Source organism: Triticum dicoccoides, chromosome 1B (genome assembly GCF_002162155.2).
Source record: "Triticum dicoccoides isolate Atlit2015 ecotype Zavitan chromosome 1B, WEW_v2.0, whole genome shotgun sequence".
NCBI classification, from domain to species: Eukaryota; Viridiplantae; Streptophyta; class Magnoliopsida; order Poales; family Poaceae; genus Triticum; species Triticum dicoccoides.
In genome coordinates this window covers 254,566,974-254,592,776 of record NC_041381.1, presented here as the reverse complement: position 1 = coordinate 254,592,776, position 25,803 = coordinate 254,566,974, and the positions used below count along the sequence as shown (strand labels likewise).

General features: G+C 46.1%; 1 long non-coding RNA gene across 1 annotated transcript; it reads right to left on the bottom strand.

The window, feature by feature from the left end:
* Positions 1–22,909: 22,909 nt before the first annotated feature.
* On the bottom strand, positions 22,910–25,521 carry LOC119330531. Its single transcript, XR_005160150.1, has 2 exons — positions 24,585–25,521; positions 22,910–24,245 (listed from the first exon to the last, which is right to left on the bottom strand). It is a non-coding gene; the product is annotated as an uncharacterized LOC119330531 (long non-coding RNA).
* Between the last annotated feature and the right edge of the window lie 282 nt (positions 25,522–25,803).

The following is a 25,803-nucleotide window of genomic DNA, read 5'->3' as shown; positions in this document are numbered from 1 at the left end:
AGATATAGAGATCTCTACTCCTATAGAAGACTCAGTTGGTGATGATGGTGTGTCTGCCATCCGCCATTTTTGACCATTAGATCTGCATCTAACGGTTGTGATGTAAGTTGTGGCCTTTTTCCAACAATTCCCACTTCTCTGATCAAGTTTACACGCCTTGCCGCTCCCCTTCTCCTGTGGCCAACACCGCCACCGGTCCCGTGACCCACGAGTAGCAGGACTTGTCCACGCCACCTTCCGTGCGGCATGGTGGTCGCACCGCAACCCCGTCTCTTACCCCAGCCGTTGCGTCGTCTTCTCATGCTCATCGTTGGCTGGCAAATGCGCATGCTATGCTACTCATGGCGCGAGAGTTTCTGCGCTATTGCCCAGCCGACGACCTCTACAAGGATTGGCTCGACCGCATGGCCGAGCTCGTTAGGGTTGCTGGAGAGGCCCCTACGCCATCTCTCTCGCTACCTCACCCATCCCATGCGGGCGAGGTGGCCCATGGTGTGCCTCCTCCACTTCCTCGATCGGTGCTACGTCATCCCTGAGCCCCAGCATGAAGCACCCAGCGCGACCCGCCGTGCAGGGCGCCGACGCGCCTCCTCCACCTCCTCGGTGCAACGTCATCCCTGAGCCCTAGCATGAAGCACCACAGCGCGACCTGCCGCATAGGGCGTCGGCATGTGATGAAGCAAGATACCAGGTGGTGCAGCGACCCCAAGGAGAAGTGCACGCACTTCCAGCACCGCCGCGTCAAGATCGTGTGCTGCCGGAGGCGGCAGCACGCGTGCGTCGAGATCAGTCTCCTCCCGTGCGGCTAGCTCGAGTGAGCGTGGCAGGTTGCCGTGCATTCACCCCGGAGCTGCGCACCATCGTCTGGCCCGACAAGTTCAAGCCAGATCTTCCCGCATGCTACCACAGCACCCCCGACCCCGCTGAGTTCCTCCAGCTCTACGAGCTAGGTATCGAGGCGGCGAACGGCAATGATAAAGTCATGGCGAACTGGTTCCCCATGGCCCTCAAGGAAGGCGCACACTCCTGGCTCCTGAACCGTCCAGTGGGGTCGATCTCCTCTTAGGTGAGCTCCGCGAGCGCTTCATCACGGACTTCTAGGGCACTCGCGACCACGCTCGTGGGGAACGCGACATGCAGCACATCAAGCAGCAGCCAGGCGAAACCTTGTACAAGTACATACAACGCTAGACCAATGGTCGCCTCAAAATCCCGAAGGTGTCGGACGAGGCCATCATTAAGGCGTTCTCTAAGGGCGTCCAGGATGTCAAGATGAAGGAAGAGCTCTCCATGCACGAAGATTTGGGTTCGGCTCTGCTACCTATTGAGCACTGCGTTGGTTTTCCCTTGAAGAGGAAAGGGTGATGCAGCAAAGTAGCGTAAGAATTTCCCTCAATTTTTGAGAACCAAGGTATAAATCCAGTAGGAGGCTCCTCAAAAGTCCCACGAACCTACACAAAGAAACAAGAACCTCGTAACCAACGTGATAAAGGGGTTGTCAATCCCTTCACGGTAACTTGCGAAAGTGTGATCTGATAGAGATAATAAGATAAGATAAATATTTTTGGTATTTTTATGATATAGATTGAAAAATAAAAGATGCAAATAAAAGTAGATGGGGAACTTATATGATAAAAGATAGACCAGGGGGCCATAGGTTTCACTAGTGGCTTCTCTCAAGATAGCATAAGTATTACGATGGGTGAACAAATTACTGTCGAGCAATTGATAGAAAAGTGCATAGTTATGAGAATATCTAGGCATGATCATGTATATAGGCATCACGTCCGTGACAAGTAGATCGAAACGATTTTGCATCTACTACTATTACTCCACACATCGACCGACTCCTGCCCGCATCTAGAGTATTAAGTTCATGAAGAACAGAGTAATGCATTAAGAAAGATGACATGATGTAGAGGGATAAACTCATGCAATATGATATAAACCCCATCTTTTTATCCTCGATGGCAATAATACAATACGTGCCTTCCTGCCCCTGCTGTCACTGGGAAAGGACACCGCAAGATTGAACCCAAAGCTAAGCACTTCTCCCATTGCAAGAAAGATCAACCTAGTAGGCCAAACCAAACTGATATTTAGAAGAGACTTGCAAAGATAACCAATCACACACAAAAGCATTCAGAGGAGATTCAATTATTTCTCATAGATAAACTTCATCATAAACCCACAATTCATCGGATCTCGACAAACACACCGCAAAAAGAGTTACATCGAATAGATCTCCAAGAAGATCGAGGAGAACTTTGTATTGAGATTCAAAGAGAGATAGAAGAAACCATCTAGCTAATAACTATGGACCCGAAGGTCTGTGTTAAACTACTCACAACTCATCGGAGAGGCCTTGGAAATGATGTAGAGGCCCTCCATGGTTGATTCCCCCTCCGGCGGAGCGCCGACGAAGGCTCCAAGATGGGATCTCGCAGATACAGAACATTGTGGCAGTGGAATTAGGTTTTTGTGGTGCTCTCCGATGTTTTCAGGGTACGGGAGTATATATATAGGCAAAAGAAGTATGTCGGTTGTGCCTCGAGGGGCCCGTGAGGGTGGGGGACGCGCCCAGCCCCTTAGGGCGTGCTGGGCACCCTCGTGGCTGCCTCGTTTGTTGCTTGACGTCCACTCCAAGTCTCCTGGTTTGCATTTGTTCCAAAAAGATCGCTCCCGAAGGTTCCATCCCATTTGGACTCCGTTTGATATTACTTTTCTTCGAAACATTGAAATAGGCAAAAAACAGCAATTCGGGCTGGGCCTTCGATTAGTAGGTTAGTCCCAAAAATGATATAAAAGTGTAAAGTAAAGCCCATAAACATCCAAAACGGGTAATATAATAACATGGAACAATAAAAATTATAGATACATTGGAGACGTATCAAGCATCCCGAAGCTTAATTCCTGCTCGTCGTCGAGTAGGTAAATGATAAAAACAGAATTTTTGATGTGGAATGCTAGCTAGCATAATTCTCAATGTAATTTTCTTTATTGTGGCATGAATGTTGAGATCCAAATGATTCAAAATAAAAGTTCATATTGACATAAAAACAATAATACTTCAAGCATACTAACAAAGCAATCATGTCTTCTCAAAATAACATGGCTAAAGAAAGTTATCCCTACAAAATTATATAGTCTGGCTCTGCTCTATCTTCATCGCACAAAGTATTTAATCATGCACAACCCCGATGACAAGCCAAGAAATTGTTTCATACTTTAGTATTCTCAAACTTTTTCAACTTTCACGCAATACATGAGCGTGAGACATGGATATAGCACTATATGTGGAATAGAATGGTGGTTGTGGAGAAGACAAAAAAGGAGAAGATAGTCTCACATCAACTAGGCGTATCAATGGGCTATGGAGATGCCCATTAATAGATATCAATGTGCGTGAGTAGGGATTGCCATGCAATGGATGCACTAGAGTGTGAAAGCTCAACAAAAGAAACTAAGTGGGTGTGCATCCAACTTGCTTCCTCACGAAGACCTAGGGCGTTTTGAGGAAGCCCATCATTGGAATATACAAGCCAAGTTCTATAATGAAAAATTCCCACTAGTATATGAAAGTGACAACATTGGAGACTCTCTATCATGAACATCATGGTGCTACTTTGAAGCACAAGTGTGGTAAAAGGATAGTAGCATTGTCCCTTCTCTCTTTTTCTCTCATTTTTTTATTTGGCCTTTCTCTTTTTTTTAAAGTCCGAAGTCTCATCCCGACTTGTGGGTGAATCATAGTCTCCATCATCCTTTCCTCACTTGGGACAATGCTCTAATAATGAAAATCATCACACTTTTATTTACTTACAACTCAAGATTACAACTCGATACTTAGAACAAGATATGACTCTATATGAATGCCTCCGGTGGTGTACCGGGATATGCAATGAACCGAGAGTGGCATGTATGGAAGAATTATGAAGGTTCCTTTGCCACAAATATGATGGCAACTACATGATCATGCAAAAGCAATATGACAATTATGATGCGTGTCATAATAAACAGAATGGTGGAAAGTTGCATGGCAATATATCTCGGAATGGCTATGGAATGCCATAATAGGTAGGTATGGTGGCTTTTTTGAGGAAGGTATATGGTGGGTGTATGGTACCAGCAAAAGTTGCGCGGCACAAGAGAGGCTAGAAATGGTGGAAGGATGAGAGTGCGTATAATCCATGGACTCGACATTAGTCATAAAGAACTCATATACTTATTGCAAAAATCTACAAGTCTTTGAAAACAAAGTACTACGCGCATGCTCCTAGGGGGATATATTGGTAGGAAAATACCATCGCTCGTCCCCGACCGCCACTCATAAGGAAGACAGTCAGTAAATAAATCATGCTCCAACTTCATCACAAAGCGGTTCACCATACGTGCATGCTACGGGAATCACAAACTTCAACACAAGTATTCCTCAAATTCATAATTACTCCACTAGCATGACTCTAATATCACCATCCTCATATATCAAAACAATTATCAAGCATCAAATTGATCATAGCATCCAATTCACTTTCTATGATAGTTTTTATTATACCCAACTTGGATGCCCATCATTCTAGGACCAATTTTATAACCATAGAAAATAGCAAGATGTTCTAAAAGACTCTCAAAATAATATAAGTGAAGCATGAGAGATCAAAAATTTCTACAAAATTAAACCACTGCCGTTCTCTAAAAAGATATAAGTGAAGCACTAGAGCAAAAAGTATCTAGCTCAAAAGATATAAGTGAAGCACATAGAGTATTCTAATAAATTCCAAATCATGTGAGTCTCTCTCAAAAGGTGTGTACAACAAGGATTATTGTGGAAATTAAAAAGCAAATACTCATATCATACAAGACGCTCCAAGCAAACACATATCATGTGGTGAATAAAAATATAGCTCCAAGTAAAGTTACCGATAAACGAAGACGAAAGAGGGGATGCCTTCCGGGGCATCCCCAAGCTTAGGCTTTTGGTTGTCGTTGGATATATTTGGGTGCCATGGGCATCCCCAATCTTGGGCTCTTGCCACTCCTTATTCCATAGTCCATCAAATCTTTACCCAAAACTTGAAAACTTCACAACACAAAACTCAACAGGAAATCTCATAAGCTCCGTTAGTGCAAGAAAGCAAAACCACCACATAAGGTACTGTAATTAACTCATTCTTTATTTATATTGGTGTTAAACCTACTGTATTCCAACTTCTCTATGGTTCATACCCCCGATACTAGCCATAGATGCATCAAAATAAGCAAACAACACACGAAAAACAGAATCTGTCAGAAACAGAACAGTCTGTAGCATTATGTAACTTTCGAATACTTATGGAACTCTAAAAATCCTACCAAAATAGGAAGTCCTAGGAAATTGGTCTATTGATCTATTTCAAAATGAATCAATGCAAAATCACGTTTTCTTGATCTATTAAAATTATTCTCGTGTGCGCAAAAGTTTCTGTTTTTCGGCAGAATCAAATTAACTATCACCGTAGGTTATCCTATAGGTTCTACTTGGCACAAACACTAATTAAAACATAAAACCACATCTAAACAGAATCTAGATGAATTATTTATTACTAAACAGAAGCAAAAAGCAAGGGACAAAAATAAAATTGGGTTGCCTCCCAACAAGCGGTATCGTTTAACGCCCCTAGCTAGGCATAAAGGCGAGAATAGATCTAAGTATTGCCATATTTGGTATTCAACTCATAAGTGGCATGCATAATAGATTCATAAGGTATTTTGACTTTCTTTATAGGTAAGTGTTCCATGCCTTTCCTTAATGGAAATTGGAATCTAATATTCCCTTCCTTCATATTAATAATTGCACCACCCGTTCTAAGGAAAGGTCTACCAAGAATAATAGGACATGAATGATTGCAATCTATATCAAGAACGATAAAATCTACGGGCACATAATTCCTACTTGCAACAATAAGAACATCATTGATCCTTCCCCTAGGTTTCTTAATGGTGGAATCCGCAAGGTGCAAGTTTAAAGAGCAATCATCAAAATCATGGAAACCTAGCACATCACATAAAGTTTTCGGAATGGTGGAAACACTAGCACCCAAATCACACAAAGCATAGCATACATGATCTTTAATTTTAATTTTTATAGTAGGTTCCCACTCATCATAAAGTTTTCTAGCTATAGAAACTTCCAATTCAAGTTTTTCTTCATAAGGTTGCATCAAAGCATCAACGATATGTTTGGTAAAGGCTTTATTTTGACTATAAGCATGAGGAGAAATCAACACGGATTGCAACAAGGAAATACAATCTATTAAAGAAAAAATATCATAATTAAATTCCTTGAAATCCATGTAAAGTTTTGACCTCTCCAATCCCACTTTTACCAAATTTAGCATCAAGATTTAAAAACTCCGAATCATTGGGACGCCTTTTAACTAAAGTTGACTCATCTCCAGTCCCATCATTATCAAGATGCATATTGCAAAACAAAAACTTAATAGGAGACACATTAATAACTTTTAGATCTTCATCATTATTTTCATGAAAACTAGAATAACACGCTTTTATAAAGCAATCTTTCTTAGCATGCACCCTAGCGGTTCTTTCTTTGCACTCATCAATGGAAATTCTCATGGCTCTGAGAGACTCATTGATATCATGCTTAGGTGGAATAGATCTTAGTTTCAAAGAATGAACATCAAGCAAAAGTCTATCAATGTTCCTAGCCAATTCATCAACTTTAAGCAATTTTTCTTCAAGCAAAGCATTGAAATTCTTTTGAGAGATCATAAATTCTTTAACACTATTCTCAAAATCAGAGGGCATCTTATTAAAATTTCCATAAGAATTGTTGTAGGAATTTCCATAATTATTAGAGGAATTACTAGGAAACGGCCTAGGATTAAAGTTTCCTCTATAAGCATTGTTACCAAAATTATTCCTACCACCAAAATTAACATCCATAGATTCATTATTATTCTCAATCAAAGTACACAAAGGCATATCATTAGGATCAATAGGAGCACTCTTAGTAGCAAACAATTTCATAAGTTCATCCATCTTTCCACTCAAAACATTAATTTCTTCTATAGCATGAACTTTTTTACTAGTAGATCTTTCGGTGTGCCATTGAGAATAATTAACCATAATATTATCTAGGAGTTTAGTAGCTTCTCCTAAAGTGATTTCCATAAAAGTGCCTCCCGCTACCAAATCTAAAAGGAGTAGGGCAATTGCGAATCATTAATTCCATTCTTTCCCAAGATTGGGCAACATGCTCATGATCTAGCTGCTTAAAATTCATAATATCATTTCTAAGAGAGATGATCTTAGCGGGAGGAAAATACTTAGAGATAAAAACATATTTGCACTTATTCCATGGATCAATACTATTTTTAGGCAAAGATGAAAACCAAGTTTTAGCACGTTCTCTAAGTGAAAACGGAAATAACTTCAATTTAACAATATAATTATCCGTATCTTTCTTCTTTTGCATATCACACAAATCCACAAAGTTGTTTAGGTGAGTAGCGGCATCTTCACAAGGAAGGCCGGAGAATTGATCTTTCATAAGAAGATTCAACAAAGCAGCATTGATTTAACAAGATTCAGCATCATTAAGAGGAGCAATCGGAGTGCTAAGGAAATCATTATTGTTGGTATTGGAAAAATCACACAATTTAGTATTATCTTGAGCCATCGTGACAAGCAATCCAACACACAAGCACACAAGAGGCAAGCGAAAAAGAGAGGAGAACGGGAAAGAGAGGGCGAATAAAACGGCAAGGGTGAAGTGGGAGAGAGGAAAACGAGAGGTAAATGGCAAATAATGTAATGCGAGGGAGATGAGTTTGTGATGGGTACTTGGTATGTCTTGACTTGAGCGAAGACCCCCCGGCAACGGCGCCAGAAATCCATCTTGCTACCTCTTGAGCACTGCGTTGGTTTTCCTTTGAAGAGGAAAGGGTGATGCATCAAAGTAGCGTAAGTATTTCCCTAAGTTTTTGAGAACCAAGGTATCAATCTAGTAGGAGGCTCCTGAAAAGTCCCACGCACCTACACAAACAAACAAGAACCTCGCAACCAACGCGATAAAGGGGTTGTCAATCCCTTCGCGGTAACTTGCAAAAGTGAGATCTGATAGAGATAATAAGATAAGATAAATATTTTTGGTATTTTTATGATATAGATTGGAAAATAAAAGATGCAAATAAAAGTAGATGGGAAACTTATATGATAAAAGATAGACCCGGCGGCCATATGTTTCATTAGTGGCTTCTCTCAAGATAGCATAAGTATTACGGTGGTGAACAAATCACTGTCGAGCAGTTGATAGAAAAGTGCATAGTTATGAGAATATCTAGGCATGATCATGTATATAGGCATCACGTCCGTGACAAGTAGATCGAAACGATTCTACATCTACTACTATTACTCCACACATCGATCGACTCCTGCCTGCATCTAGAGTATTAAGTTCATGAAGAACAGAGTAGCGCATTAAGAAAGATGACATGATGTAGAGGGATAAACTCATGCAATAGGATATAAACCCCATCTTTTTATCCTTGATGGCAACAATACAATGCGTGCCTTGCTGCCCCTGCTATCACTAGGAAAGGACACCGCAAGATTGAACCCAAAGCTAAGCACTTCTCCCATTGCAAGAAAGATCAATCTAGTAGGCCAAACCAAACTGATAATTCGAAGAGACTTGCAAAGATAACCAATCACACATAAAAGAATTCAGAGGAGAGTCAACTATTTCTCATAGATAAACTTGATCATAAACCCACAATTCATTGGATCTCGACAAACACACCGCAAAAATAGTTACATCGAATAGATCTCCAAGAAGATCAGGGAGAACTTTGTATTGAGATTCAAAGAGAGAGAGAGAAGAAGCCATATCGCTAATAACTATGGACCCGAAGGTGTGTGGTAAACTACTCACAACTCATCGGAGAGGCCTTGGAGATGATGTATAGGCCCTCCATGGTCAATTACCCCTCCGGCGGAGCACCGACAAAGGCTCCAAGATGGAATCTCACGGATACAGAAGGTTGCGGCGGTGGAATTAGGTTTTCGTGGTGCTCTCCGGTGTTTTCAAGTACGGGAGTATATATAGGCGAAAGAAGTACGTCGGCTGAGCCTCGAGGGTCTCACGAGGGTGGGGGCGTGCCCACCACCATAGGGCGCGCCGGGCACCCTTGTGGCCACCTTGTTTGTTGCTTGACGTCCACTCCAATTCTCCTGGTTTGCATTTGTTCCAAAAAGATCGCTCCCGAACGTTTCATCCCGTTTGGACTCCGTTTGATATTCCTTTTCTTCGAAACACTAAAGTAGGCAAAAAAACAGCAATTCGGGCTGGGCCTCCCGTTAGTAGGTTAGTCCCAAAAATGATATAAAAGTGTAAAGTGAAGCCCATAAACATCCAAAACGGGTAATATAATAGCATGGAACAATCAAAATTATAGATACGTTGGAGATGTATCAGGTTCTAGAGATGTTTAACATCACCACCGGATGCGCGAGGGAAGAGGAAGGTCGCCTCTCCCTCCTGGAGCTCCCAGAGGTCGATCCTGAAGACAAGAAGGTCACAGCTAAGTACGTAAAGCGCAAGGGTCCAGCTATACTCACGGCTAAACCTAAGATGAAGCGTGGCCACCCCAAATCCTCCAAGGGCAGCCACCCGTCTTGCGTCTTCCACAACGTTCACAGCCACAACACCGACTGCCAAGAGCTCAGGGAGATCCGTGATGGGCACTTCAGCCGCTGTACCAAGCGCAACGACCGTGGCTACGGTCGCGGAGGAGGCCGTGGTGGTGGCCACTAGGACAACTGTGACCCCCGCCAGGACTGGCGCGACTAGCCCTGTGAGGACTGCTGGCAAGGCCAACCTCGCAATGGCCCCTGGAGAGACCAGCCTCGTGAGGACTATCCTTAGGTCAATGCCGGCCTCCCTCCGTTGCCGCCGCTGCGAAGTAGGAATGAAGACCACCGCCAAGATGATGGGGCTGGGGGCTTCCAGGAGCCTCGCGCCATTCACTGCATCCTAGGTGGTGCTCAGGCTCCCTCCTCTCATCGCATCTTCAAGCAGTTCGCTTGTGAGGTGAACGCGGCCCTCCCCAAGCTCGAGGTGTTGCGTCCCCTCAGGTGGTCCAAGTACGCCATCACTTTTGATTCTACTGACCAGCTCAAGTGCTCAGCCACCACCGGTGCACTCCCGATGCTCTGATTGCCGACCATCAGCAACGTCCTCGTCCCCAAGACTCTCATCGATGGTGGCGCAAGGCTCAACGTCCTCTCCATCGAGACGTTTGACACGCTCCAGGTGCCCTACGACCAGCTGCTCCCCACCAAGCCCTTCTCAGGAGTGATCGATGGCTCCACCATCCCCATAGGATAGATTTGCCTTCCCGTCACCTTCAGCAAGCATGACAACTACCACACCTAGCTCATCGATTTCGACATCGCACACATTCGCCTCCCGTACAATGCCATCCTCAAGTATTTGGCCCTCGCCAAGTTCATGGCAGTGACTCACCACGGATACAATGTCCTCAAGATGCTAGGAAACGGCGACATCATCACAATCGCCTGAGATGAGAAGGATGTAGTGTGCTCCCTCGAGCGTGCCTACCAGGCCGCAGCAGTCGAGAAATCAGATGACGAGGGTGCCATCCGTCCTCCTGAGGCCGTCCCCCAAGAAGAAGAAGCAGCTCCTCCTCAGGGGCTCTTAGGACACTGGGCGTCCGACGATCGTGCCTCAGGCCTTGTGACCACTACTGGGGCGCCTTCCTCTCTCGCATAGGAAAGCGCGCCTGGAGCCCCTCTCAGGATAGGCTCGGGGGCTCTCCTATGGACGGCCTCTGACCTAGCCAGCATCATGAGGGAGGCATTTGGGTACCACATGGAGGCATGTTTCAAAACACGCTTTCGTTAGCAAGGCGCAAGGCGTGAGGCGCCATGCACTCAGGAGTTCATCACCAAGGCAATCGAGGAGCTTCAGGAGGCACGAGCCATGTGCGGCGAGAGCCGCCCCGCGTCATCGAGTGCAACTGCCGCTCCCGACGTGGGTGGCGAGCTGCGTGTCTGCGTCAACATCCCAGGCCTCAATAGGGCTGCTTCTCAGGAGCTCTTCTAGCCATACTGTGTTGGCCAGTGCGAGGGCCACCCCAACAGGTACGTCCACATGTTGTTTGGCCTACCGAACATGGCTGCCTTGCACTAGCACTACATGAAGGGTGCTCTTGCAGCTCACGAGGTCAGGCGCCAGGCAATCCTGATGGAGAAGGTGCCGGAACCTCTCGAGCCCCCCGGACCTCCGGAGCCCCCCAGGACTCCGGAGTCGGACGGCTCGTGAGGAGCGACTTCTGCAACACGCATCTTCAGCTTCTACGCACCTTCAACTTCTCCAAGGCCTCTACAACCATGATTCCAGGCGACTTTTTGGTTTGTTCATTTGAGGGTGCCCCTTGGGCTGAATTATCCTCAAGCTGTATGGGTCCGTCCTGCAGCATGTATCATTTTGCGCAAATATTAGAACTGGCCTTACTCCTTCATGAGTTGCTTTATATATTATCACCTGCAGGTCTTGTGCTTTGCCACCATGAATGTCGTGTGCCCTCACAAACCCTCCCACGACCGCCTCGTGATTAAGGACTAGCACGACGTCTATGCTCAGGTTCGTCCCTGCAGCGTCGCTAAACCCAAGTGGCTGAGCTCTGTCTCGCGGACCAACTCCCGTGTATGTCACCTCCCATGGTCCTTGGTGCCTTGTTCTCGCATGAGCTAATCGAGAGTGGATGAGTTCGGCCGCGTGACCCGATGCCTCGCGCCGCGGGAGCTGCACGGCGGTTGTCTTTCCTTGTGATTGTTGCATGACAAGACTGGGCATGGCGTCTGTGCTTGAGTCCGCCCTTGCAGTGTGGATAAACCCAACAGCTGAGCTATATCTGGCGGGCCGGACCCGTTGACGTCACCTCCTGGGGTCTTTGTTGTTTGGCCTTCTCATGCGATGACTTCTAGAGATTTACTCGGCGCAGGCCACCTAAACATCTCGCAAGGCCCTCACAAATGTTCCGAACCAAAAATTCAGGTGCAACCCACCTTGAGGTAAGGCCTCATGAGTCCCGCGGTGGGTCACGGGTGCCCATATACACCTCCTCCAGTCCTACTATGCTAGCCACATGTCAGGACGGGGCTATACAGGCCCCGGAGTCTACCCCTCAAGGGAGCTCCCACCCATGCACCAGCGGAAGCCCCATGCTCCGTGCTGGCGGACAACACAGTCGAGGAGTGGCTATGCCCATGCAAGAGTGGAAGCACCATGATCTGCATTGGTGAATAAATAACTAAGGGCGCCTCCGGGCTGCACCAACCTCAGGATGGCCGCTCGGCCGACCGATCAACCACTCCCTGTGATGAGCGCGCGGGGGCTGGACATGGGAGTTGCGCTCAAGATTGACCTGGCGCATGCCACCTCTCTAGGTCCTTGTACCTGGGCCTTGCACACCCCTCCCAGGCAAAGGTTGACACGAAAAGGTATTGAGGTCATGAGGGTAACTCGTACGTCAAGGGGGACCCCTGAGCATCATGACTCAAGGGCCTCACTGGCCATGTAGACCCTCACCCCTTGGTCTCATCCTGGTGATCCGGACACCTCAACGGCGGTTGAGGCGTGCATGGGGTCGGGTCCTGCCAACACAGAGCACCAGCGCCCTCATGGCAATCTGACTCGTAGAACGTTGAAGTTGTTCGCACATCAAGGGGGACCCCTGAGCATTGCGACTCACGGGCCTCACTGGCCACATAGCCCCTGACCCTTTGGTCTCGTCCTGGTGATCCGGACGCCCCAACAGCAGCTGAGGTACGCGCGGGGCCGGGCCCTGCCGATGCAGAACACTAAAGCAAAAAAGGAAATCATGGAGCTCCAGCTATTTATTACAAAACATAATGTTCCACAAATTTAAAAAGAAGTTCTCACGCCTCCACGAGGCACGACGGATGTTGCAGGGACGAACTAGGAGGAAGAGCCGCCATCGCATCGATCGTCGATGTCGCCCACCTTATGGAGCCCGTCGACAATGACGCCGCCACCATCTTCGCTGTCGGCTCCAGTTGGCGCAGTCGTGGGCTCGGGGACGCAGAGAAACTTCTCCAGCAGGGCCTCCATCGGCTTCTTCACGGCCTCAGCAGCAGCGTCCCGAGATTCAGGAGCCACCGATTCGATCAGGGCGCCGAGGTCGAAGCTTGGCTCACGGAGGTGGAGGTGGCTAAAGACACAAGTCAAAGTCGCTGTGAAAAGCGTGCGACACTCCCCCTCCACCATGGAGACCACTCCAGCGGCAACACCTTCAAGCGCCTCGGCGAGTTTGGGGAGAAGCCCAAAAAGGCCATCCTCTAGAGTCGCCAGCGGCTTATCATACCCTTCTCCGTAAAGGAGTGCAGCACCGTGCGGGACCTCAGCTCGAGGGTGACGAAGGTTTCGCGCCCCGTGGCTGCCACCATCTCGACGGCGGCGAGGGTCTTCTTCCTGGCCTCCAGCTGGGCTGTCTCCTCAGAGACAAGTTGGGCGTGGGACACCTGGCCCTGTCCACCTCCTCCTTCAGCTTGCCCAGGCAGTCCCGCTCTATAGCTTGTCCTTGGTTGCCTGGGCCAGCTTGACGTCATGGTCCGCAAGCGCCACCTCCCGGGCTTTTAGCTCCTCCTCTCATTTTTGGAGCCGATGGGTTTGGCCGGCCTGCTTCTTGCAGAGAGCCTTCAGCTTGGCTTCCGCCTTGTTGCAATGCTCCTTGAGAGACGCCGCGTCGGCCAGCGCCGCGTCATGAGACGCCGTGGCCTTGCCGGTTTCCTTCATGCTCTCTGCGATGATAGCCTCGGCCCGGCCCTTGGCAGTCTTGACTGATGTGTCGGCCTGAAGCCACCCCGAGATCAGCCCCATGTGCCCCATTGCCATGCACCTGTCGGTGCCCTGGAAATCGGTCCGGAGCTGTTCCAGCGTGGTGTAGGCTTCCTCCAGTGCCCCGGGCCTGACGAGTAGGCAGCAGTCCGCCAACGCGAGGCCTGGGGAGGAGGTGGCACCGGTGCCATAGCAGCAAGGGCAGCAGGGGGCGGGTGCGGCCGGGACGGGTGGCTCTGGAGTCTACTAGGCTATGGAGGGGTCCTTCTCCAGAGGCTCTGTCACCGTGCCCTGAGCGGCCCGCTTCATCACGACCATGCACGAGGCGGTCTCCTCCATCTGTGCTAGGGCCACCGCGACCGTGGAGGACGGTGTTGCCTCCGGGGTCCCACCCCCCTTCCTCTTCTTCACCATGGTCTCCATCCTGTTCACCTGGAGGGGAGCATTGTGGGCATGACATCAAGGATGGCAAACAATAACAAGGCAAGATACTTACTCTTCAGTGCAATGTACGCCCTTTTCCTGGCTAGGGTCAGGGCACCCCAACCTTCTTGAGTGCATTTTTTGTCGCGCCCTGAGAATCGGTGAGGCACTCAAAGGCTGGCCTGAGTGAGGCGACAACAGGTAACATGGCGGAGGTGTCGCCTAGAGACCTCGCCCTTCTTTGGGGTTGCTCATCCCATCCTCTACAAGGGGGTGGCTCCGGACCTCGTGACAAGCCAGTGGAGCGCGGGGATTCCTCGACCGGGGGCTCAGCGGCATCATCATCATCGGAAAGGCCATGGAGAAGCTCGCTCTGCAATGGGGGAGAGGTCTCCGCCATGTCATCCATGGTCGCTTTCGAGTGCTCCTCCCCTTTCTCCATGGTATCATCACCGGAAGACACCACCACCAGGGAGTTGGGGAGCGCAGGCGGCACGAGCCCCAGCTCATTGAAGACGGGCATGGTGGCGACCAGCTCCGCCCTGTCGGCACGACGATACAACAGGATGTAGACCACTGGGAGGCCGCCCAGACGCTTCTCGAGTAGGGTGTGCATGGCCTTGTCAAGCTCCTCGCATGTCAAGCTCCTTGGGCACAACTGGATGTCGTCCTTTGCGCCCTTGAAATCCCACATGGGGCGCGAGTGTGCCTAGAGTGGGGCCAGGCACTGCATCAAGAACTCCTGAAGAAGCATGGCCCCCATCAGCACCCTGGACTCCAAGTCCTCCTTCATCTTCCTTAGGACCAGCGTCGCCTGGGGGTCGGTGAGCTTCTCATGACCCCACCGATCAAGCTTCACCGGCAGCTCGGTCGGTAACTCTAGTGGCGCATGGAGGCCCCTGGCATCCATGAAGACCACCTTTTGTCAGGATAAGATGTACTACTTGTCCCCGTTTGAATTGGCCACTGAACGGTCAAATCCCTTCAGCTCACATCCACACTAGAGCAGACCTCGCGAGGTTGTTCTTCCCTTGTACTAGTTCGTCCTCAGCCCCTCATGAGGCTAATCAACCCCAAAGTAGGAGTAGGGTCTTACACTGCACGGTGGCCCGAACCTGGGTAAACTGCCATGTCCATCTTCTTGTTTGTTTGTCGAGCTAGGCTGCAGGGGTGACGAGTCGGTTGGCGGGAGAGGTTTAGTTCTTTGCACATGCCCCAGAGTTCGAACCTTTTCTTGGGTCTGCGGAGCCCAGAATCCTATAACGACGCCAGCCTGCGGCATGGCACCTAGGATCGTCTCCAAACGGTGTTGGCGACCGGCTGGTTCATTGCCATCGTCGATGCCAGCTACGACTCTCAGTTGGACCAGATGATCATTGCCACCATCAAAAAGTTCACAGTCGTCAAGAAGTTCGTGGACAACATTGCCGTACTCCTCCACCCGGGCTCCTCATTGCCTGCCACCCTAATCGGCCTCCATGGTGAGAACCTCTTTCAAGCACTGGTGGCACTGCGACTGCCTGCCGACGCAACAAAGAGAATGCCGGCCACACGTCCTTTCCTGCTCGTCCTCCTTCGGATCATTAGTTGCATTGACAATGTCGGTGCCAACGCCAGAGCGTCACAACAGGTGCCTACCCAAGCCATGTAGCACGCCGTGGCGCCAGGGAGTACCACCTCCTCCATGCCAACATCGGTTTCTGGGCCATGCACATGCAGCTACACTCGTAGTATTTTACCCGCATGTTCGACGGCAGTACCACACCGATCTCGAATGAGACAATGGAGCTTGTGGCCAAGAAAAGTTTCTACCCACACGATGCATGTCGAGGTGCTTGTTTGTTGTGACGTACCGCATGACGTTTACTAGCTCATGCTCCGGATGAGCGGCAAGGTGCTGCTCCCGAACATCAGTGGGGCGACGGCAACAACGGCCGGGTGGGAGCTTGGGTGGGGGATAATGATCTACTCGGGGCACATAGCTCAACTTGGGCTGGAGAATCCGACTGCTTGCACCGTCCCGAGGATGTACGTACCACTCAGCGACGAGGCTGGAATGTTGGATATGTATAGTCGTGTGCTCGTGGGCGCGATCGACCTGCTCAATGGATACCAGTTTGCGAATGTGATATACTCAACGTAGTTGAGCCAGTGAGCCCAGAGGCATTCCTATCATCGTACGTTGACGCGCGGCTAAACGGCATGCGGCCACGTGCAAGTGTAGGTAGGCTATGGGGAAGCGGCATCGGGGTGGTTCGAGATGCCCAGCTGGCCGTTGTCGCGACGGCGTTCGCGACTCACTCGTTTGAGATGAATCGACCGGTGGTGGCTTGGTCGTGGAGAGGGTGCCATAGCTGGACGTTGGGGCGTTACGAGATGTAGATGGCCACACCGGCGGGTATTACCTGTATTACAGAAGTACTCCAGCTGAGGAGTCATGCTAGGGAAGAAATGTGTCACAGCCGCTGGATGAAAATTGGATGGTGCGGGAGTGCGGATCGGAGCATCGGAGCGGAGCAGGCAAGCCGCGTCGAATCGGGTGTGGCTGTGGTAGAAACTTGATGGTCACCGTAGTTCAGCTGGCCCACATGTCATGCACACAAAGGCAGAGGAGCGGTAGGGCCTAGAGGGGTGAGGCGCACGTCGGGAGACGTGGTGCCGTGGGTTGGAGCGGCATCATTGGAATCGCGTGTGGCAGTGGTAGAAACGTGAAGGTCACTATGGTTCAACTTCCAAGAACAAGCTGTCATGTATGTTGACACATGCATTGCATACCGCTGACTTCAAGGAGCAGTAGTAGACAAAACTTGTTCCAAAGACATGAACACCAGCGAAATAAATGAGATCCATAGGCACTATGATACGTCTCCAACGTATCAATCATTTTTTATTGCTCCATGTTGTTATATTATCATTCCTGGATGTTTTACAATCATTTTATAGTCATTTATATCATATTTTGGTACTAACCTATTGACTTAGTGCCTAGTGCTAGTTGTAGTTTTTTGCTTGTTTTTTACATCACAGGAAATCAATACCAAACGGACTTCAAATGTAGCGAAACTTTTTGTGAATTTTTGGGACCAGAAGACATCCAGTAGGCCAAGAAAGTACCTGAGGGGAGCTCCGAGGGGAGCACAACCCACCAGGGCGCGCCTGGAGGCCCAAGCGCACCCACGTGGGTTGTGGCCACCTTGGTGGCCTCCCGCACCGCTTCTTTGCTCTCTAAATACCCCATTATTCTGGAAACCCTAGGGGAGACAACGAAAATCAATTCCAGCCGCCACAAGTTCCAGAACCACCAGATCCAATCTAGACACCATCTCAGAGGGGTTCATCGTGTCCAATTGTGCCTCTCCGATGATGCGTGACTAGCTCTTTGTAGACTTATGGGTCCGTAATTAGTAGCTAGATGGCTTCCTCTCTCTCTCTTGATTATCAATACAATGGTCTCTTGGAGATCCGTATGATGTAAGCCTTTTTACTGTGTGTTTGTTGGTATCCGATGAACTTTGAGGTTATGATCAGATCTATGTTTTTATCCATGAAAGTTATTTGAGTCTTCTTTGATCTCTTATATGCATGATTGATTATAGTCTCGTATTTATTCTCCGATATTTGGGCTTTGTTTTGCTAACTTGATCTATTTATCTTGCAATGGGAAGGGGTGCTTTTTGATGGGTTCGATCTTACGGTGCTTGACCCCAGTGACAGAAGGGGAAACGACACATATGTATCATTGCTATTAAGGATAACAAGATGGGGTCTATTTCTACATAAATAGATCTTGTATACATCATGTCATTGTTCTTATTGCATTACTCCGTTTTTCCATGAACTTAATACACTAGATGCATGCTGGATAGCGGTCTATGTGTGGAGTAATAGTAGTAGATGCAGGCAGGAGTCGGTCTACTAATCTTGGACGTGATGCGTGTATAATAATCATTGCCTGGATATCATCATGATTATTTGAAATTTTATGAATTGCCCAACAGTAATTATTTTCCCACCGTTTGTTATTTTTCTCGAGAGAAGCCACTAGTGAAACCTACCGCCCACGGGTCTCTTCTCATCATATTTGCCTTTGCGACCCATTTTTATTTGCTTTTATTAGCAGATCTATTAAACCAAAAATACAAAAATACCTTGCTGAACTTTATTTCTTTTGCGTCCTATTTATCCTATCTATCACAACTTTATCACGTCTTCTCGCCAACTTGAGGCATTGTTACACGAAAGGGATTGACAACCCCTTTAACACGCCGGGTTGCGACTATTTGTTATTTGTGTGCAGGGGTTGTTTACGTTGTGTTGCTTGGTTCTCCTACGGGTTTGATAACCTTGGTCTCATCACTGAGGGAAATACCTGCCATCGTTGTGCTGCATCATCCCTTCCTCTTTGGGGAAATACCAGCGTATTTCTAGCAGGCATCAAAAGGAATTTCTGGCGCCGTTGCCGAGGAGGATCTTCAACATCAACCAGGTTCCTAATCAAACATCTCATCTCCTCGCAATTTACATTATTTGCCATTTCCTCTCGTTTTCCTCTCCCCCACTTCACAAAAAATTGCCATTTTACTCTCCCAATTTTTCGTTCGCCGTTTTCTCGTCAGATCTGTTTTTGAGTGCAATATTGTTGCGAAGTCATCATGACTCAAGAGAACACCAAGTTTTGTGATTTCTCAACTACCAACAACAATGATTTTATTAGCACTCCGATTGCTCCTCCCGCCACTAGTGCGGAGTCTTGTGATATTAATGCTGCTTTGCTGAATCTTGTTATGAAAGATCAATTTGCTGGTACTCCTAATGAGGATGCCATGACCCATCTTAACACATTCGTGGAATTATGTGATATGCAAAAGAGAAAAGATGTGGACAATGATGTTGTGAAGTTGAAATTATTTCCATTTTCTTTGCGAGATCGCGCAAAAAATTGGTTTTCTTCTTCGCCTCGCAATAGTATCGATTCTTGGAACAAGTGCAAGGATGATTTTATTACTAAGTATTTTCCGCCCACAAAAATCATTTCCCTTAGAACCCAGATCATGAATTTCAAGCAACTTGAACATGAGCATGTTGCACAATCTTGGGAAAGGATGAAATTGATACTAAGGAATTGCCCAACTCATGGGTTAAATCTTTGGATGATCATGGACAATTTTTATGCGGGGTTGAATTTTGTTTCTCGTAATCTTTTGGATTCCACCGCGGGGTGTACTTTGATGAAAATTACTTTGGGTGAAGCTACTAAATTGCTAGACAATATTATGGCCAATTACTCACAATGGCATACCGAAAGGGCTCCTACTAGTAAAAAAGTCGATTTGACAGAAGAAATAAATTCTTTGAGTGAAAAAGTTGATGCTCTTATGAAGTTGGTTGCTAATAAAGTTAGTCCGATTGATTTTAATGATGTGCCTTTGTCTACTTAGATTGAGAAAAATAGTGATGCTATTGGTGCCGTCTTGTCCAATTATACTTGGTAGACCGTTTCTATGTAGTATTGGTGCCGTGATTGATATGAAAGAAGGCAATATTAAATTTCAATTTCCACTAAGGAAGGGTATGGAACACTTCCCTAGAACAGGAATTAAGCCACCATATGAATCAATCATGAGGGCATCTTATGGAACTAGACCTAAAGATGACAACACTTAGATCCTACGCGTTATGCCTAGCTAGGGGCGTAGAACGATAACGCTCGTTGGGGGGCAACCCAACTTGTATCTTTTTACTTTTTGGTTTACTTGCTGTTTTCAATAAAATACCCAATTCCTCTGTTTAGATGTGTTTTTGTGGTTTAAATTAGTGTTTGTGACAAGAAAGGCCTTTGGGGTGATTTGGGTGAAAGTTGATTTGATCTTGTTGAAAAACAGAAACTTTTGTGCTCGCGAAACTATTTTTCATTTTTATAAGAAGAGATATTTTGAGTTGATTATATTTGCACAAGATTAATAAACAAATTATTCGCGCCGTCCTAATTTTTCAGAATTTCTGGAGTTACAAAAGTATTCGAAGTTGTCAGATTGCTACAGACTATTCTGTATTTGACAGATTCTGTTTTCTTTGCATTGTGTGCTTGTTTTGATGATTCTATGGTTTTATTTGAAGAGTTTTTGCCAGAGAAAAGCTGGAATGCAGTAGATATAATCAAAAAATAAAATATGAATGGGTTTGCAACAGTAATTATAGTAGTGGTTTGCTTTCTTATACTAACGGATCTCACGAAGGTTTTGTTGAGTTTTGTGTGATTGAAGTTTTCAAGTTTTGGGTGATCTTACGATGGATGAAGGAATAAGGATTAGCAAAAGGCTAAGCTTGGGGATGCCCGAGGCACCCCAAGGTAATATTCAAGAAGTAGCAAGCAACTAAGCTTGGGGATACCCCCAAGTGGCATCCCCTCCTTCTTTTGACAACCATCGGTATTTTACTTGAAGCTATATTGAGTTTTGCTTGGAGCGTCGTGTATGATATGAGTCTTTCCTTGTTTTGCTTTGTGCTTTCAGTCTTGAATCCTTGCTGGACACACCTTTTTGAGAGAGCCAAAAATTATGCTATGCTTACTCCTATGCTTCACTTAAATTTTTAGAGCCATGGAATTGCTCTAGTGCTTCACTTATATCTTTTTGAGCAAGTTGTGCTTTGTTATTTTTGAAGGAATGCTCTCATGCTTCACTTAGACTTATTTGGGAGTTAGTAACTTTTTTTAGAAATTCTCTCTTGCTTCACATAGATTATTTTGAGAGAAAGCAAAATTATGCTCATGTTCTTCACTTATATTTGTTTGAGCTTATCAAAAGCAACATATGAAAATAGTCCCAAAGTGATAGATATCCAAGGAGGATATAAGAAAAACTTTCATGAACACCATTGGAGAAAATAAACTTTATTCTTAGTAATGGTTTTGAGGTATGACGATATGATATGTGAGTCATGTTGATGAGTAATTGTGTTTTAGTAAGAATATTGATGTTAAGTTTTGTGATTCCCTATGGAAGCACGAAAGTCAATAGTTATGCGATGAAATTTATATCCTACGTGTGGTGCATTATTCGGTGTTACTTATGCTTAATGCTTGGGTACGAGATTTTTCGTTTCATGGTTAGTCGCTTCTCAATCTTTTGGCCATCCTTCATTTTGCACTAAGTATGATCACTACTTGTGCATCCAAAACCCTTTAAACCAGTTTTGCCATATGAGTCCACTATATCTACCTATATGTGGTATTTCCATGCCGTTCTAAGAAAATTTGCATGTGCCATCTCTAATTTTCAAAATAAATTTCTCTTTTGTGTGCTTGTACGACTCGCGAGGCGGTGAGGGGTGGCCAATATTTTCCATGCTAGATGTGTTATTCTCACGATGAGTGTTTATTCACTTGTCATTGCACGAGAGTACGACAAAGGTATTAGGGATGCCCAGTCCCGAAATTAAAAATGAATTTACTTAATGTTGTCAAATAATAAGTTCCTTGGAAAGTGTTGGTATGGAGGGCACCCGCGGATACGGTTAGCTATGGAAAGTGAAAGTAGTGGTGGAAAAAGGAATGAACTTTATTTTCTGTTTTGGAACCGCCTATGATGTATCTAGCATGGAAAGTGTTGGGAGCTCTAAGCGTTTTCGTTGGTGGGAAAAGTATGCCTCACAAAATGTTTTTATCTCTCAATTTTCACTTTGAGCTCTCGCACCTCTACAAATCCCTACTTTCCTCTACGAAGGGCCTTTCTTTTACTTTTTGCAATTTTTATTTTGAATTTGAATCTCCATCTTCTCTTATAAAGCACCAACTAAGGGGCGATATGATCGTATTTGAGCATTGGGTGTAGCTAATATTTGAGTGTGTTTCATGAATGGATCAATGATCGAGCATAATGGGCTAGGGATAACTTGCTTTAGTGTTGAAATTTTGAAAGACATGGTTGCTTGTTGGTATGCTTGAGTATTAAAGTCTTCATGTCAAGACTAGACTATTGCTTTTAACCATATAAATGTCCAAATGTCCATGCTACAAAGAAAAGAAATGTGATGAATATGTTAAGCAGCATTCCACATCAAAAAAATTTGTTTTTATCATTTACCTACTCGAGGACGAGCAAGAATTAAGCTTGGGGATGCTGATACGTCTCCAACGTATCTATAATTTTTTATTGTTCCTTGTTGTTATATTACGATTCTTGGATGTTTTACAATCATTTCATTTTATATCATTTTTTGGTACTAATCTATTGACATAGTGCGTAGTGCTAGTTGTTGTTTTCTACTTGTTTTTTACATCGCAGGAAATCAATACCAAACGGAATCCAAACGCAGCGAAACTTTTTGTGGGGTTTTTTGGACCAGAAGACATCCAGTGGGCCCATAAAGTACCTGAGGGGAGCTCCGAGGGGAGCACAACCCAGCAGGGCGCGCCTGGTGGCCTAGGCGCGTCCAGGTGGGTTGTGCCCACCTCAGTGGCCTCCCGCACCGTCTCTTTGCCCTATAAACTAGATCATGATAGGCGTGCGTTGCCGCGCCCATAAAACATATGGGATGATAGAAATTTTGTAGTTAGACATTGACACAGAGCATTTAAATTAAACATGAAACTTGGTGCAGTGTGCAAATTGAATCTACGCATACATACATAAAAAATACAATTATATTAATACATTGTCCAAGAGAGACCAGGCATATAACTAAATAAAAATGCTATATACCAACACATGTACTTTGATAATTGCCTAAGGGAGGGCATAACGTGAAACATTGTAGATAGAGGCTTGTTACTTTGCTCATTGCCAACAACTTCTCATCTTCTAAACCATCAGGCACATAGCCCCACCGTGACTTTCTTGAAACTGTTGGTGGGCAAAAACATGTTGCACGACAAATGATTCATAAAAGCCTAATGCCAAATATTTAAGTGCAAAAGGATGAGTTAATTCACCAGTACAATTAAAGTATTGCATTAAGAGATCATCTGCATTGAAGTGTTTATTTTCTAATAATTAGTTGTTATCCACTGACAAATTTTGAGCAATTAAACATGGTTTACATATGTTCTTTGTAATGTTACAAAACATCAGTAGCAGGACAACATGGACAGTATCAATCAGAATAAGTAAGGATGGATATTACATTATACAGTATATGTTTGGGGGAAGATGTTATACTACAGAATGGATCCCGTGCATCAATGTGACCCCCATTTTCACAAAGGTACTAATTGTTGTCATATATAAAGTAGAATTTCTCTGGTGGGCTCTAAGTTTGCATATTGCAATCAACTTAAATGAAGAAGAAACTTATCTAGATGCAATCCAGGCTCTCCATAGTAAGTAAACCACAGTTTAAAATATGATATTGTAGGTTACCAATTATTACCTTTTCAAGCTACAGCTCTCCAAATATGCTCAAATTTTTTTATGAAGCGAAGGAAACTTGGAAAAATTCAGCATAACACCAGCTTTCCAAATGCATCTTTAGATGTTGTTATTTGGATCTGGACAATCCATGGCCCTATGCAGCAACACCATTCAGTGACCTTGAAAGGTCAACCACTGGCGCCGCCTGAATATCTTTCTGGAAATACTCAACAATTTGACACACCATATATGCATGATAACAAAAAGAATTTTAGTCAAACTCGATTATCTCTTTGAATCTTTAGATACAGAGTATGTCAAGATAAGTAGTGTAAAAATGATGCATCAGAAGCAAAACTAATTTAATAGTGTATACACCATTCAAATTTACAAACCCCTCTAAATTATCGCTTGCCATGCCATTGCACCATAATATGAGAGGGGAGTATTCAAAGGCATCTAGCTAACAACAATAAGAAATACAATAGAAAATCACCGTTATTACAATAGAATGAGCCTTTTCTTTAGGTAAGGTTTTCCCAGACATGCCGAACAAATTGAGCTTCCAACACTTTGACTGACAGCACCTTTGACACATTGTGAGTGAAAAACATCATCAATCTGAAAGAATCTGAACTAAGTAGAACTATTTGTGGACAAGGGGACGTAGAGGATATCCTAGAAGCAGAAAGATGGTAAGATTGCTGCAGTAACACGTAGAGGAAAATTAGACTACGCCATGGGAAAGAATATATGTAGGAGCATGAACTGAAGGAGGGAAGGAGGCAGGGAGATTGTAGTAACGGATCTCCACTATGAGCCGCCAGACAGTGCACCTTGATTGCGATTAATGGATCCTAGCAATGGCAACTTAATTCATCGCTTCGAAGTGGTGCTCACTCCGACCGGGGAGGATCCAATCATACCTTTGATGGAACTGCACAACCACATCGCCCGTGTCGCCTCGTCTTGCCCGGGCATCTTGCTCTCGCAAGAGTGATCGCCCGCCTCACCCTGCTGAATACCCTCGAGCACTTCGGTTGGAACAACTCAAATTTAGAACATCACATTCTCAGAAAACATCTACAATGATCTAGCATTGCTGGCTAAATCTAACTAGATAGTTCTAACACTAAATTCTGTACTTCAAAAATGCATTGAAATCTCATGAACAAATAGTTCAACAAATAAATTCTTAAAATAGCATACGATCTCTTTGCGTCGAGCTGGAGAATACAGGAGGCAAAAAGACAGGTGGGCACAGACCACAGAAGGAGCACAACATAGAGAAGGAGAGGAAGATGTCAAATTGCCTCACCGCTTGGTTCCATGGAGGTTCATTGCCGACCTCGATGGTCTCTGATTTGGGTTGTGACAGTATGCACGGGGGCTTTGGCTTCGGGCTGTGAGAGATGAAGCCAGCGCCTCGCCCAGCCCTCCTCTAACACCGATCGCCCGCGTCACCCGCGTCACTCGGATGGATCTCCTCGAGCGTGTCGGCTGAATCCGATTAGAAGACCTGTCGCTCGCGTCACCCTCGTTGGCTGGATCCCCTCGCAGATCGCCCGTGTCGCCCCACATCAAGCGCGGCTGGATCCCCTCCGGCAGCATTGGCGTGGAGCAAGGGCAGCAAACTGGCGGCGGGGATGGAGATGGCCAGCGGGGCGGCGGCTTGAGTTCCCATCGGGCGGCGCCCTGAGTGGTCCTTCTGGTGGGCTGGATCTGGATGGAGTGGGTGGGAGTTGACCTGCAGGCTCATAGGGATGGCGGCGTGGACTTGAGCAGCAGTCGTGAGTTACACCGGCGGCAGAGAGGCGACAGAACCAGGCTGAGGCGACCGAACCGTCATGACGGTGCACGATAGCGGATCTATTAGGGACCGGTAACCCGAATGAACCACCATCGAGAGATTTTTCTGCGGGAGCAGCTGCCCCTTAGGACAGCGGATCTAGCAGCCAGAAATGTCCAGATCAGAAAACGGACGGTCAGAAACACAAAACGCTGAGAGGGCTCGCTTTAGGTGCGGTTATACTGTCCTAAATACCCCAATATTCCAGAAACCCTATAGAAGATGACGAAAATTAATTCCAGCCGCCGCGAGTTCCAGAACCACCAGATCCAATCTAGACACCATCTCGGAGGGGT